At 42.2% G+C, this 14,848-nt stretch overlaps 1 protein-coding gene across 1 annotated transcript in view; it reads right to left on the bottom strand.

The window, feature by feature from the left end:
• The window catches only part of nacc2 (NACC family member 2), a 28,358-nt gene extending 14,497 nt beyond the window's left edge, over positions 1-13,861 (bottom strand). Inside the window, exon 1 of the mRNA XM_085414002.1 lies at positions 13,311-13,861. The gene's annotated coding sequence lies outside the window, so the exon portion shown is untranslated. The remainder of the gene's footprint in view (positions 1-13,310) is intronic.
• Positions 13,862-14,848: the final 987 nt, after the last annotated feature.

The raw sequence follows: 14,848 nt of genomic DNA, 5'->3' as shown, positions 1-14,848 counted from the left end.
CAGCTGCAGTGTGTGACTGTTGGGACTGTTTTCTATGAGCCCGAGGGACGTCATGTCACACTGGCACAGACTGATCTCCTGCCAACAAAGTGTCTGTTTTGATGGGCTCAGGCAGATTTTTTTTTTCCTTCTCCTGTCTTGTTTGGTGATTTCATCGATTGCCAAGACGTTGCAGGAAAAATGTCAATGGACAGAGAACAAAGTGACTTTGGTGTCAACCGTGGAATGCAAATCATCTCCAATTACAGCTTAAAAACGCCATTAGAGACAATCGGACAATTACTGCTCAGAAAAACAGTTTTTTTTCTTTGATTGAAGGAAGGGTAATCTGACTTTTTGGGGAAGCAATAAGTCTAAGTTTATAAAGTTATAACTCTAAAGTTAGTTTTCACATGAAGGGAGGACCTGTTGCTGGGCAGCTACCACACCGAGGTCCACAAAGGTCTACGAGTGAGTAAAAACACAATTACTTTTAGCTAAGTATTCCTAAAACTTGCAATATCTGTGGATGGCTTAGTCTGGCTTTATCAGTGAAGCAGCAGATTGAAAAATACATTTTTTTTTCAGCGTATCAAGGTAGATGCGTGTGTTGCTGCTCAAGCTCACAGAAGTGAATACCAAATAAAAGAAACACAATTTGTCCTTGGCCTCGCAATAGGGATGTTGTAGCCCTGCCATGTGACTCTGCTTTGACAAGGACATCAGTTCACTCTCGGGACAAGCGTTTGTGGCATCTCTAATGTGCTCATTTACAAACTATAACTGTGCCATGGCAGGGAGTGTACTGGCTGAAGGAGCTAATTGGTTTTATAGCTGATCCCTGCATCGAGAGCGCTTTGATACCGTAATTTATTCTTACAAGTGCAATTACAAATCAGGTTTGCCACCGTTGCTGTGCTAGCACTTCTGGCTACAAGGCACCAGATAATTGAGTACACTGGTGGTTATTGACATACTGCCTGAGGATAGCTTCGGTATTTCCTCATATATCCCGAAATTCCGAAAGTTCTACTTTAGAGGTGGCATGGGAACAATTTTTATAGGCCAATACACATTTAGTATTCAATCATCAATATCAAACATATCTCATTTCAAAATCAAATGTTAACATATTTGTTTTCTCCTGTCAGTTCTTAATATTAAGGACATTTTCAGGACCTTTTAGAGGGAATCTATTATGCCAGCTTGTATATAAGAAGCAGCATAATTCACTTTTGCCCACCTGGCCAGCTGTCTTGCCTTAGATACTCTTTGGATATTCTCTTTAGCTTGACCATTGTCTGGGGATACACTGGCCATAAGATGTCCTGCTGAGTGTCACCATCTGTCACACAAGCTCTATTATTAGGTTAGATTTCACAGGAAGTCTGTATGGTTGTGAGTCTATGCGTATCTTGCCTATGCATTTGTTCCAGGGCATGATTTGATTTCCATACTGAAATGAAAACAGCAGGACATGAAAGATCATGACTGGCGATCCTGAACATTTTGAAAAAGATCCTGAATGAAGGGATGAGAGATATTATTTTTATTTCCGGTTTGTTTCCACATTTTGTAATAAAGGTAATGATGCTAATTTTTTTTTCTTTTTTCTTTGCTCAATAATGCTTTAAAAAAAAAAAAGTATCTGTAGCTAAAAAAGTATCTCTTAGATGACTGATTGGTACTCCTTTACTCACTGCATATACTGCAAACAAAATTAGCATACATGTGCAACTCTGATGTACACACACTGGCCACTTTATTAGGTACGCTTTTTTAACTGCTCATTAACACAATTATTTATTCGGCTAGTCACGTGGCAGCAACTCAGTGCATTAGACATGGTTAAGACAACCTGCTGAAGATCAGACTGAGCATCAGAGTGGGAAAGAAAATGTCATTTATGCGACACGGTTGTTCTTACAATTCATTTCAGAGAGAAATTTTGACAAAAAAGTCACAACAAAAGTCACCTCAGAAATTTCCAGCGGAACAAGGCTGAGGGAGCGGCAGCTATCTGCCGCAACCGGTTGCAGGTGAGGGTAAACAAGAAACAAAAAGCAAAACAATAGGGAGACGGGACAGAAGACACAACAGTTTATAAGGTTTAAATAGAATTACCCCAAAAAGAGAAAATATCCCGTGAATATCTTGATGATTTTATTAAAGATTAAAGAATTTAGACAGTTTTTAACTCTCAGTGTTCGTTTGACTTTGGGACCAGAAATGGATGGAGTTTTGGACCCAGATTACTCCGCGAAGCTCCTCACTACGGCAGCCGTAATGCTCTGACAATCCATCAAGCAGTGCGGCTTACTAAAGTTGTACTAAAACATTTTTAACAGATTTCTGCACGCCAAAATTGGTTCAAGGTCAGTAAGCACAACCAGAATTCATACATAAGGCACACTCTCGATTTATGAGGAAATTAAAGGATTTTAAGTGTGCTTTATAGTGTGGAAAATACATTATACAGAAGAAAAGAATATATCGCGATATATATCATTACCGCACATGCTTCAAATTATATCGCGATATGAATTTTAGGCCATATCGCCCAGCCCTAATTCACAGGAAGTAAAGCTGATAAATCTGAAGTAACTGTGTGATGCTTTCATGTCAACACAGACCAAAATCTCAGAGGAATGTTTCCAGCACCTTGCTGAAACTATGACACAAAGAATTAAGGTTGTTCTGTAGACAAAAAAGGTGGGGAGGTGGTGGTGGTGGGGTGTCCAACCTATTATTAGGAGTAGGGATGAGTACCGGTGTCCGGTGCCATGATGGCACCGGTTCTGACATAAACGGTAGTAACCAGACCGAAAAGCAGCGCACATTTCGGTGCTTTATTTCGGTGCTTTTTTTTCCTGAGCTGTGATACACTTCTAGCCAATCATTTTACGTTTCCGAGGATAGTAGGCGGGCCCAGGTACGTATGTTCTTTTAGAGCAGAGCTACAGATTAAAAATGCTCAAGGCGAAGCGGTCAAAAGTCTGGCTGTACTTCACAGCAAAATATGCAAACTCAGCAGCCTGCAACAAGTGCTTTAAGCTGATACCGTGATACTGTCAAAGGAGGTAACACCTCGAATCCGATGAAACACCTGGCGACGCATAGCGTTTTTTTTAAAAGCCAAGAAATGCGCTGTATTTGATAGCTTGCTGCGAGACCTTACACCGAGCACATCTACTGCGGGTGGGTTGCCTGTTATCGGACCCGGAGTTAGCAACATCCCCAAAAACACGAAGAGGAGAGTCCTGGCCCCTAGCCCTGCCAGTGTAGCAGAAATGATGAGGATGATGCAGCAGCAGCCGTTCTTCTCTGCGTGAGTCGCTTAATGTTGTTCGAGTGTAATTTACGTTGAGTAGGCTAACCACGTTATTACATTAATGCATGTAAGGTGAACTAGCAAACATCATCATAGCTACATGCGGCTGTCTTCTTGTTTGATGGCAGATACTCCCTTCACCCTGGCCAAAAAGGCTAAAATGACCAAAGAAAAAGTGGGAAACAGCTAAACATGAGAAGTTTTTGGATAAAGTTTGTGTTTTTTCCATTGTTTAAGCACTGCTTCCAGCCAAGAGTGATACCATATATGCCCCATAGCTGCAGAAAAGGCTAACATTGTTATCTTTTTACAAAAACCAGCTGAACATGAGAGGTTTTTGGACCAATTTTGAGTTCTCCATTCTTTAAGCACCGGTTTGAGCACCGTTTGAGCACCGGCACCGTTTCAAAAGTACCGATTTGGCACCGGTATCGGATAAAACCTAAACGATACCCATCCCTAATTAGGAGTTAGTGTGTACCCAATAAAGTGGCCGGTGAGGGTACATCACTTGCAGATGTTATTTTTTGGTGTCTGTTCATATTCAATCTGTAGGCGTTTATCTTGTTTTTAACAGTAATTCAGATAAAAGTCAACATCTCACTGACTAAATAAATAAAAAAACCACATATATTATTATCATCTTTGTCTCCAAATATTCTTAGTCAGCAAAGCCAAATGGTTTAAAAAAGGAGTTGTATTTGTTGTTTTAGTTCAAGGAACTCCTTTTGGTTCTACTGACTACGATCCTTTTTTTGGCCTTCAGCGCAGTAGCAGATACAAATACAGTGTTTGAACTGATGCAACAGAATCAATGAATCTTTGATCCAAGCATTGCTGAACACCAAGATCATCTGAAGATAAATGAGAAGCAATGTGGACATATTTAGGGTCTGCTATTGACATTACAACTCGCTATCCAGACTCTAATTTAAGGGTTGAGGACCAGTTCCAGATTTCAAATATGAACTTGTCTGCAAGGGTCTAAATAAATGTTCTTTTCAGAGGTTATAGCAGGCTGGTTTTTAACTTGCTGGAAACAAGCGACATACTGCATAAGACAATTTCAGTGAAAAGGTTCTGCACATATTAAGAAAAAAAAACTGTGGATAACAGCTGCGTCAAGGGTGTCAATCAAACAGGGGCATGCAAGGTGAGAGAAATTTAAAACACACGCGATCAGGTCTCTGGAAGGCTCTTCACACCTTTAAGTGTAAAAGCGGTTGTTTTTAAAAAAACGAAAAAACCTCCTACCTAGTAAAACCACCACTTTTTTAAAACAATTTCATAAAAAATTGTAATCTACGAGGGATCTTCGATAGCAGAAAAAAAGAAAAAAGTTCCCAGCAAACCAGCGAGTCACAGAGTGACAGGAAGAGAGTGACACAAAGGTAGACAGAGGGTTGGAGAAAAAAAACAAAAAAAACAACAACAACAAAAAACCCCAAAACACAGCTTCTTGATCACACTGCTCTGCTGTGTCTGAGCTGACTGACTACAGTGGCACATGTGTGACATCAGAGAAGCCCAACATGGCTGCCAGAGGAGCCCAGTGCAATGCAAAAATGAGGACGCATCTTTCAGCATCAGTGCCCCACTGTCTACACACAGGAGTATACAAACTCACACATGCACACGCAAACACACCCACGCAGACGAAGGCATACAGAGAAAGCAGTCCCTGCAACGACTGAGTGCCCCAAGTACATTTTTCAATTAGAGCAGACCAAATGATAACTTTAAAAAAAAAACAACAACAACAAGAAAACCAAAAAACAAACAAGAGGCAAAAATAAATATATAAAGCAGCAGGGGACTGAAATGCATTTGATAACAGAATCAGGAAAGCCAAGCACAGGCCACAGGTCATGCCAAAAAAAAAAGTGTATCACAAAAGATGGTTTGGTCTAGCAGCAGCAGCACACGTTTATTTTGAGATCTTATACGCAACCCCCTCCCCATCCACCCTTTCCCCAACCAAACATCTCTCTCTCTCTCTCACACACACACACACACACACTTTCCTGTGACCTAAGAACCTTCCAGTGAGCACCATACCAAGCCTAGCACACATGTGCTCAAATAGCATGTAACCTTGGGTAACCTCATCGCACTAGTAAAGCACTGAAGTGGGCTGTGGCTGATCCTACGCTTGTTTATCTCTGTCTCAGGCAAGAAATGAGTAAAGAACGTTGAAATAACCATCTCGCATCATGAAAATCCCCTGGAGTTTACATAATGTGTGTAGAAGCATAGGTGTTGGCCACGCAGATATAGGAAATGCGCTTACATCATGTAAGGTTTCCAGGAACCGATCAGTTTGATCTGCCTTTTGATGCATGGGTCCTTTGCCATGCTGTTATATAATTCCTCGAGACAGCGTTAAGAAAAAGAAAAATCATATCTGGAATTTTTTTCTTCAAAATACTTTTCTCTGTCTGCCCAGTTATTCACAATGTTAATGGACATGAGGCTTGTTAATGAGTAGAGAGTGTTTCTCCTCCTTAGATCAGCCTTTCTCAAACTTCACAATCCTGCAGCCCAGTTAGAAATCTCAATAAACCCACCAGACTAGTTGCGTTTTAGCAGTTTTAGTTTGATCTTTAACTGGCTTGCTTGTCGAGAGCGATTCTTCGTTAGCATCTTTCCTCTCCCCTTATTATAGCCCCCATTTTTAGCTCTTTCCCTGTCAATGCTCACAAAATACACACACACACACACACACACACACACACACACACACACACACACACACACACACACACACACACACACACACACACTTGTAGATCACACAAGAGCAATGACGGATAATGTGTAACAAAAACCCCAGGCCTTTGTTTTATTAGTTCTGAAAGTAACAACTGTATCAGTTATATTTGATTGTAACTTTTATCTTAAACCGTTTTATCCATTTGCAGCAAATGATGTCTTGCAGCCAACCTGCAGCAGCTTTAAGAGAGCACGCTGTGAGAACCAATGGGCTTAGAGCATTTGCTTTTTGCTGAGGTTTAGATAACAATCAGTGAAACCACTCTGGTAGGTCGAGGCTATACATGCCAGAGTCTTGCTTGGCAAGGCCAAAGATGAGGAAATAGTCACCTTGACTCAATGAACATTTGAAAAAAAAAAAAAGTCAAGCTCTTATATATATCTCAGCTAATGTGCTGGATGATGGTCCCATGTTTTGTATGAACGGAAAACAAGCTAAACATGATGATGATTGGCCTTTACGGATGCAAAGGGATGGCCTTTTCTTTTGGACTTTTAAAATGAAGCCGGCTATTTCTAACACTCCGTTTCCCAACACTGGCTAATCGTTACAGTCATTGTAAGCACAAGCCAAGAGGAATTCCTAGAGTTGACACAATCTTCCCCTCACCCTCAACCAGTCCCAGCAGATGCCTGCCCCTCCCTAAGCCTGGTTCTGCTGGAGGTTTCTTCCTGTTAAAAGGGAGTTTTTCCTTCCTACTGTCTCCCAGTGCTTGCTCAAAGGGGGTAATTTGATTATTAGGGTTTTCTCTGTACTACTGCAGCATCTTTACTTTACAATATTAAGCACCTTGAGGTGACTGCTTTTTCGATTTGGTGCTATATAAATACAACTGAACTGAATTGAGCTGAAACCCTAAAAAAAAAAAAAGTCAAGAAATAAAAGTGGGTTTCTACATCTTGCCCAATGTCGTGAAATCATCAGGTAAGTCAAGTTGTGATTTAGCAGTAATTGCTTGCACATGTTATCTTTGGAAAAGGGAGGGAGTGAGGGTGGGCTGTGTTGTGAAAACGACCCGCCTCGGATTGCTGTCTTTTTCCACTGGCCCCTCCCAGGATTCGGTCCCGACTGTTAAGACATGAAGAGCACATGCAGGACAGGTCATCACTACAGAGGAGGGGGGTGCTTTCCCCCTCGCTTATTACCTTGCGCTCTAATTAGCAAGCTTTGTTTACAGGCAGGAGTCTTGAGAGAGGCTTGAAGTTTGCAGCAATTTAATTATGCGCAGCACACAGTGAAAGAGCATGGAAAATTGTGTGTGTGTGTGCAGGGTGGGGGGCTGCGAGGATAAATGCCATCCACGGTGCTCTCTCGCTGGCTCTCCCTCTCTCAGTCTGGTCTACTCCTGTGCGAGTGTGTGATTCTGTTGGGTTTATGCATGCGACTGTGCGCGCGCACGTCACCCTCTGAATTACAGGTTCAACTTTCACAGCAAGTCTAATGTACCCTCAGTGGGAGTCTGAGAATCTGACAAAATTGCTCTAATCCTTTTCAATCCTTTTTTTTGCTACTGTCTCCGTCTCCAGTTATAATGAAGCACTTTCAAAGAGAATTTAGGGTCGGAGGTTTTCGGGGTGGTGGTGGTGGGGTGGCTCAAAAAAAAGTTTGAGATACTGTAAGCGAAAACATACAAGTGGTCTCGCCACACAAGCCTCCCTACAAGGCTACGCAGCTTTAATGAATTTTGAACGGCCCAGCGCCACAAGTGAAGTGAAAAAGTGCATCCACTATGAAGTACCATCAAGGAAAAAAAATCAGATTCTCCATCCTATTTGAGAATGTGATCCCATGACCGTTTCAGAAACACATCCTCGTCATACTTCTTGGTACTCCGTAATTCTCTGCCATGGCTACGTGCTTCTATTCATGCTGAAAATACTTGGAACAATCAAATGTGCACATGCTCCCTTTCGGGTTTTTTTTTTTCTCTACTCAAGAACAAATGCACACACACACATGCACAGTCTCTCTCTGTCACACACACACACAGACACACACATATACACAACACAAGCACGACATTCATGCCATGTGATCTTGCTAGGCATTATGCCAACGGCCAAACATGTCACTTACAAGAAATCTCTGAGACACAGAGAGGGAGAGAGGGAGAAATTGTGCACATTTGTCAGTTTGTGAGAGCTCCTTGTCAAGTGTAAGTACAGTGCATACACAGGGAGCAGGAGATTTAGCTGCTACAGTTATCTGCAAGTGTAGTGCGGTGTGGGGGCAGTCGATTCTGAGAAAAAACCAGACACGTGATCTCTGAGATCTAATGTGGAATTGTTCTAAGGAACATGCCATGTTTACTGTTCATTGTCTAAATTCTTGGAAGGCTTCCTGAAAAGCAGTTAGTGAGCCAGAGCAGCCCAAATCACTAACATTTCAAGATTCCTAATGGCTTTCGCTGATCCTCTCTCCCTCTCATTTGGTCCCGCATTATTTCGCCCTGTGCGAACATGCATGTTGTGTAATTTCACAGGAAATGACAATAGGTGTGGAAAAATGTTCTCAGCTGCATTATTACTTCTGTGTGCACTTTGAGAATAACAAAATAAATTTAGTACAGTAATAGAGCACAAAAGAAAAACAAAAGAAAGAAAAACGCCACACATACCTCCAGAAGATATATATTATCCGTCAATCTGTTTTCCTCGAGAGAGAGGCAGGAAGGTTGCCAAACCTACTGGTGTTTTCCAAGAAAAAAACTTGGCCTCATTACATATGAAATGAGCAGGAGATTCGAGGAACTGCCCAACCCTGTTTAGTGGGTTTGGCAAATACCTTTTGTGCTGCAAACGTGTGGCACTCTAATAGTTGAGCTGTAAAACAGCAGCGGTGAAGCAAGACAAGAAATGTGAACCTTCTTGTGCCCACTTTAGCATGAAGTCTAAAGGTCTTCACATGCACTGGGAGCGAACATAACGAGAAAAACAACTTAAGCAAACGCCTTTTGTAGCTAACAGCAAACACACCGTAATGTATGAAACTCCCAACTTCACTCTCTCCCCGATGAGGAAGTATGAGGACAAAGCCTGGTCACTGGGGCCAACAAATTTGCTTAGCATTTACCTGCTTTTCGTGAACTCAGAATGTATACTTCTAGTGTTTATTTGTGTCATTCGAGTCTGCGCTGACTGTGACGGCACATTTTACTCTCACTATCTGCGCTAGTTGCGCACATTACATAAACCCTGGCTCCATCGCCTTGCTGCCATTCTGTTTAATCCCTAAAAGAGAACATAACCCGCTTTCTTTTTAGCAAAAATAAGTTGTCACATACACATGTGTTTACATACCCACAAGCTATGAAGAAGAAAAAAAAAATCCTGTCCCTCGTGCTTCTTTCCTTTAAATTAGGAGTGCCTGTGAATGAGCCGTGTTGTTTTCCAGCCGGTCGTGATGTCAAAACGGGCTAGGCTGTTACACGTCTTTGATGGAAGTTTCACATCTTATGGTGTCATCTGATCCAGAGTGGCAATACAATCAGTGCATTTGGCGGATCGCACCGGCGTGTCTGAACAAAGTTCACACTACGTATACACGTAGCTTTACAAATCATACATGCCCTGCCTGTATTTTTAGAATTTCCACGTCTTTCCCCAATTCCTGTTTTTACAGGCTTACTTTTATTATTTGCTTTGACTTAATCACCCATGCTGCTTTTGACAGCTGTATCAGGGCAGAGCTAAAAACCAGAGGGATGGCACACTGAATGAGCGAGTTACCATGTGGCAGTTGCCTCTGCAGAAGTCAGCGAATGCTAAGTTTCCTCTACTGTATTTAAATTGTTTAGCCGTACAGCACATTTTATGCCGTCATCCTAGCTGAGGTATAATTTGCATTTGGAGTGTGCAACGTTAATTGAGGCTTTACATTTGAAAGCAGGAGCCTGCTAAGGTCCGCCAGCATCAAGGGTGAAATCTTAAGTCAGACAATGAGGAAGGGGTGCAGTCTAACATAAGATGCATCTAACTACCAACAATTTACAGGCGATTCCTTTCCTGAGCAAGTATGGATAAAACTTACCAAACAGATAGGGAATCTGAACAAAAACCAAAAAAGGGGGGGATTAACCGGCCCCTAAATAGACCACTGCTTTCCCTTACTGAATCAGTGTGAGGGACTGCTTATTTTAAAGCACTTACTATTAGCATAAGGACATTATTTTCCTCACTTACCCTCTACATGCACATCTAGTTGGCAAGAAACACCAAAGTCAATTTTACAGTGTTAGCAGTACTGGGTTAGGGAGGAAGGAGTCACTTTACTCCAGTATTCTTTAGAAACACCACAAAAAGGAGAAACTACATGGCAAAAATATTTGCATGTTCCCCAGAAAGATCCAAATACACGCATGAATGTTAAAGTCTGAGCACAAACAAGCTTACCTCCACATTTAATTCATGTCACCATGTGCTGGTGTATGTAGATAAATTCAGCTAAAGGAAAAATGTATATGTGACCACCCGATGCGTATCTTACCCAGAATTCCTGAACGCTTACTAGAAATGCCATGTCTTCACAGTTACTCTTAACTGTTTAAACCTCAGTTCCATGAACAGCAGCCTACATGCCTGAACATACCAGTAGGAGCAGGTTTTTTTCGTCCATCAGGGTTTAACTCGAACAAGTAGCATGTGTGTTACCAAGAAAGCACAGAAGTAACCTATGAGAATACAATGTATGACTGTTGGTATCGCATACCATCAGCAATGACTCATGCTTGTCTCAGGAAAGGAAAATCATAGACACATAAACACACTCCCCACACAAGTTTACACGCATATACAGAGGAAAGTGCGCCAAGCATGAGGGTGAACACGCGCACACGCACACAGTAAATGAAGCCGCACTAGAGATGGTTGCTGATTTTTCATGTAGTCGACAGTGCCCTTGTTTAGTTTTTCTTTATTAAAGCCAGGGTACAAATCTGCAGTTAAGATGATCTTTAAAGCCAGCCAGCGTGCTACTGTAAATTACATTTGGGATTAACCCTACTTAAATATTTGCTGTGTAAGAAATAACAGGGGAAATCACCTCCAGGTGGCTTTCTACGACTGCTTTACACACTGATCAAGTGATGAAGTTAACGCCACCCCCAAATCTCTTGCAAATCTACAGAAGAATTTACTGGGAACGTCTACTTTGCTGCAGAGGACCTTTTAATTTAAAGGTCTGACAAGCGATGAGGAAAAAGTCTCACCGTTTCCCCTCTCCTTCGGCCTTTTCTCTGCCAGCGTGTCCACATCAGTTTTATTTATTGAATCTCTCTCGCTGTCTCCTTGACACTCCCTACCCGCACAGCCCCCGGCCCCCTTGTGGAATGCTGTATAGAGAGAGGCCTATGGAGGAAGGGCATCCCGGGACACAGCTAGAGCACACACAGAGGCACACACACATACATACACTAACCCACTCACTGACACATGCAAATACATACACACTCTCTCTCTCTCTCACACACACACACATGCATGCACACATACACACACACACACAGACAAATACAGCTGTTGAGAGCCATCAGAACCCTTTGGCAGATGCCCAAATCAAAGACCACTGGTGTCGGAGGGCCTCCGTTCACAGAGAAATAGAGAACGAGGGGGGGGGGGGAGACTCCCATTTTCCATGTATGTTATCTTAAAGGCTGGACATAAAAACTTGTCAGCGTGAGCTAACATTACTGTGAACCGATTTCCTCGTAATGAAGGGAGGGTATGATGAACTGCCCTCATAAAAATCTGTCTCTGTGTTGTCTTAGGGCAACCAGGTACACCTATGGATGCATAATGATTTAAAAGGGCAGCTTAAAATTAGTGCAATGCACCTTCACACCTTCTTATATCCACAGGTTATATATTTATATATACACAGAAACAGATGGGTGTTAAAACATAAAGTTACACTGCAGTTTGAAAGGGTTCATTCACCTAATAACCCCACCTGAGTGTCACCTGTTGAGGACATGGAAGCTTAATATGAAGTAGGCTGCATTGCTTAACTTGTTGCCACGTTACCATAAAAGTACGATAAAATGTATCTAAGATTTTTTAAAAGAAGAAAAAAAGCATTTTGTCTTCTTAAGAAACAAACAATTGACTCACCAGTGGACTAGACAATAATAATTACAGCGACAGAGAGAAAGCGTGTGTACTGGGGGAGGAAAAGTGACAGGAAATGAAGAAAACTACCACAAGCTACATGCTGGGTAGCCACACACTGCACCCATGTACACAAGGAGAAGAGAGAGAAGAGGGGGGTGGTGTTGTTTTGTATGTATAGCCAGATGGCTCCTGCTGGGGGTTCAAGTAAGGTAAATGGAACCACGGCTGACAGATTTGATTCAACAGCATGCACAAATAACATATAAACATATATTTTTTTTCAATCCATATATGCCAAACATAAACTTCAGAGCCCCCTCATCCCCACCTTTTTTTAACAGCCATGTACTTTTCTAAGCTAGCCAGTCAGCCAAAGAGGCCAAGTGTTAACCAGACTGTACCCGAAAAATAAACCCCCAAAAAGAAAACCTTGAAACAACAGTCATGAAAATGTAAGCTGATATCCTATAGATTTTTTCTTTAGCGACTACAACCAATAAAATCATATCTGCAACACCAGTACCTCGATCCGTCCTGTGATTCTCAAATCTATAGCATTACAATAGATGCACTATGGGTGGAGATTTATCTTTTTTCCTTTTTTTTTTTTACCTCATCGTGACGCAAGACCGATAATAGCTTGCCACTTTCACCACTCAGTACAGTTGAAACTAATGACAACACCAGTTCCTGTGGTTAAAAGCAATGGCCAAAATTATCATTAGACTGCAAATTTTGGGTGGGTTTTTTTGGGGGGAGGGAGGGGGGGGGGGGTGTAGAAGAGGTTAGGGTGAAAAACAACAACTACTATCAACCTGATTAAATTCCTTCAGAGGCGCGTGGTACGGTTACACATTTTCCGACTGAAGTTTAAGGCGCTAACTTAGTTTTAGGTGGCCGAAATAACTGAAATTCCGACTGGCAAAAATAAATAGATAAAATATTTTTTAAATGTAGCTATGAAGAGAGAGGGGGAAACGAGGGAGTACTGCATGGTAAAACCTATGCGTCATACGAATCAGGCTCAGTAAATATAAAGCCAAGAGAGAGAGAGAGAGAGAGAGAGAGAGACACACACACACACACAGAAAGGGGGGGGGGGGGGGGGGTGTATATTTACCCGATGCGTCGTTATTCCATAAAATCAGCTGGCCCAGATGTGGCAGGCTTTTTCTTCTTATAGCCTATAAAGTTTGGAAGGCGTTTGTTTTTTGTTTTGTTTTTAAAAAGAAGAAGAAGAAGAAGCAGGCCCCGGTTCCTTTCGTCCGCTGGCTCACTCTTTCACTTTATCTCCGGCCGCTCGTTCCCCATCTCTATCCCACTCTCTCTTTCTCTGCCCGCTTCTGTCCCTTTGCAGGAAGTAAACGCAGCTCACATGAACAGTATACGGACTGCATTCAGCCTGACATCATGCAGCACTCGGCAAATAGTTCTTTTTAAAGACACAGACATTTTTGGACCCGCCAGGTTACTGTAGGTACTCTGTCCTACTGTAGTCTACGCGGCAAACGGGCAGTCGGCAGCAGCGGTCGGTCATATCGTGCGCCTTTACGGACACATGAACTCGCTGCACTCTGCGGGCTTTAAAGGTGTAGACTGCTGCGGAACACTTTTTAACGAGATCACCGGACAGGTTCGCGCGCCTCCACACCGCCACTAACGTGTTCCTGAAAAGACAACACACTTGGGAGCACATTTGGGGGGCTATAAGTAGGGCAGGGGAGGGTTGCACGGCTCAGTGAGACCCCATTCGGTGTCGTCTACATGTGTGGTTACTTCACGTGTCATTATGCGATGACAGTCCGGGCTACATGATGCGCATGTGTGCCGTTCTGCTAAATTATAAGCGCCAACTGCTGGCGGTGTGACCTCAAGTCAACTTTTCTTTACTGCAGGCCTGTATCACGGTGTCACAGCACGATAAATCACTGCAGGAGCCTCCAGTCTACCACATGAAATCGCCATATTCGTTTATTTAGATTTTTTTCACAATGTTATACTATATTTACCTTGTTGATTTGAGTTATTTTATGATCGTCCAATCACATTTTTACTTTTCACTTGTAAATTTACACACTGCAATAGCAATTAAAATCAGTGATTTTACCGGGCATTTTAGTGATTTTAACTGTAGTTTATACATACACACATATATCAGGGATGTCAAACATAAGGCACAGGGGCTAGAACTGGCCTGGCACAGACTACAATCCGGCCCACTAGACTTCTTTAGAAAATGCAAAGGACTGCATAGATTTTGAACTTTTAACTGTATTTTCACAAGTTTTACAGCTTTTCCTAATGATAAAGACCCCACACCGATTGCCAAGGACATTTCTGTGAGTTAATGAAAACTTTATATATTAATTTATAATTACAGGATAGTATAATTAGTCTGTGCAGTGATCTACCAGAACCCTTTATGTGGAAAGGGATGAGGATGAGTTTTCTTTCACATTTTATTTTTAGATAAACACACACACACACACAGGTACATATATAACCTCATCTAGGCATGAGCACACAGCCACCGAGACGTGCACCTCATCTATACACTCCACAGACATGACACACATAACCTCACACAGGCACAGCAAACACAGCATAGACACAGGCCTGAACACACATGTGAGCCAAGCACATACCGATGGACGTATG

The sequence above is a fragment of the Rhamphochromis longiceps genome, linkage group LG7, assembly GCF_057381845.1.
Source record: "Rhamphochromis longiceps isolate RC_006_pf linkage group LG7, R_longiceps_female_GT1.1, whole genome shotgun sequence".
In the NCBI taxonomy this organism is placed as follows: Eukaryota; Metazoa; Chordata; class Actinopteri; order Cichliformes; family Cichlidae; genus Rhamphochromis; species Rhamphochromis longiceps.
Note: the sequence above shows the minus strand (reverse complement) of the source record. Positions and strands in the feature narration are given on the sequence as shown.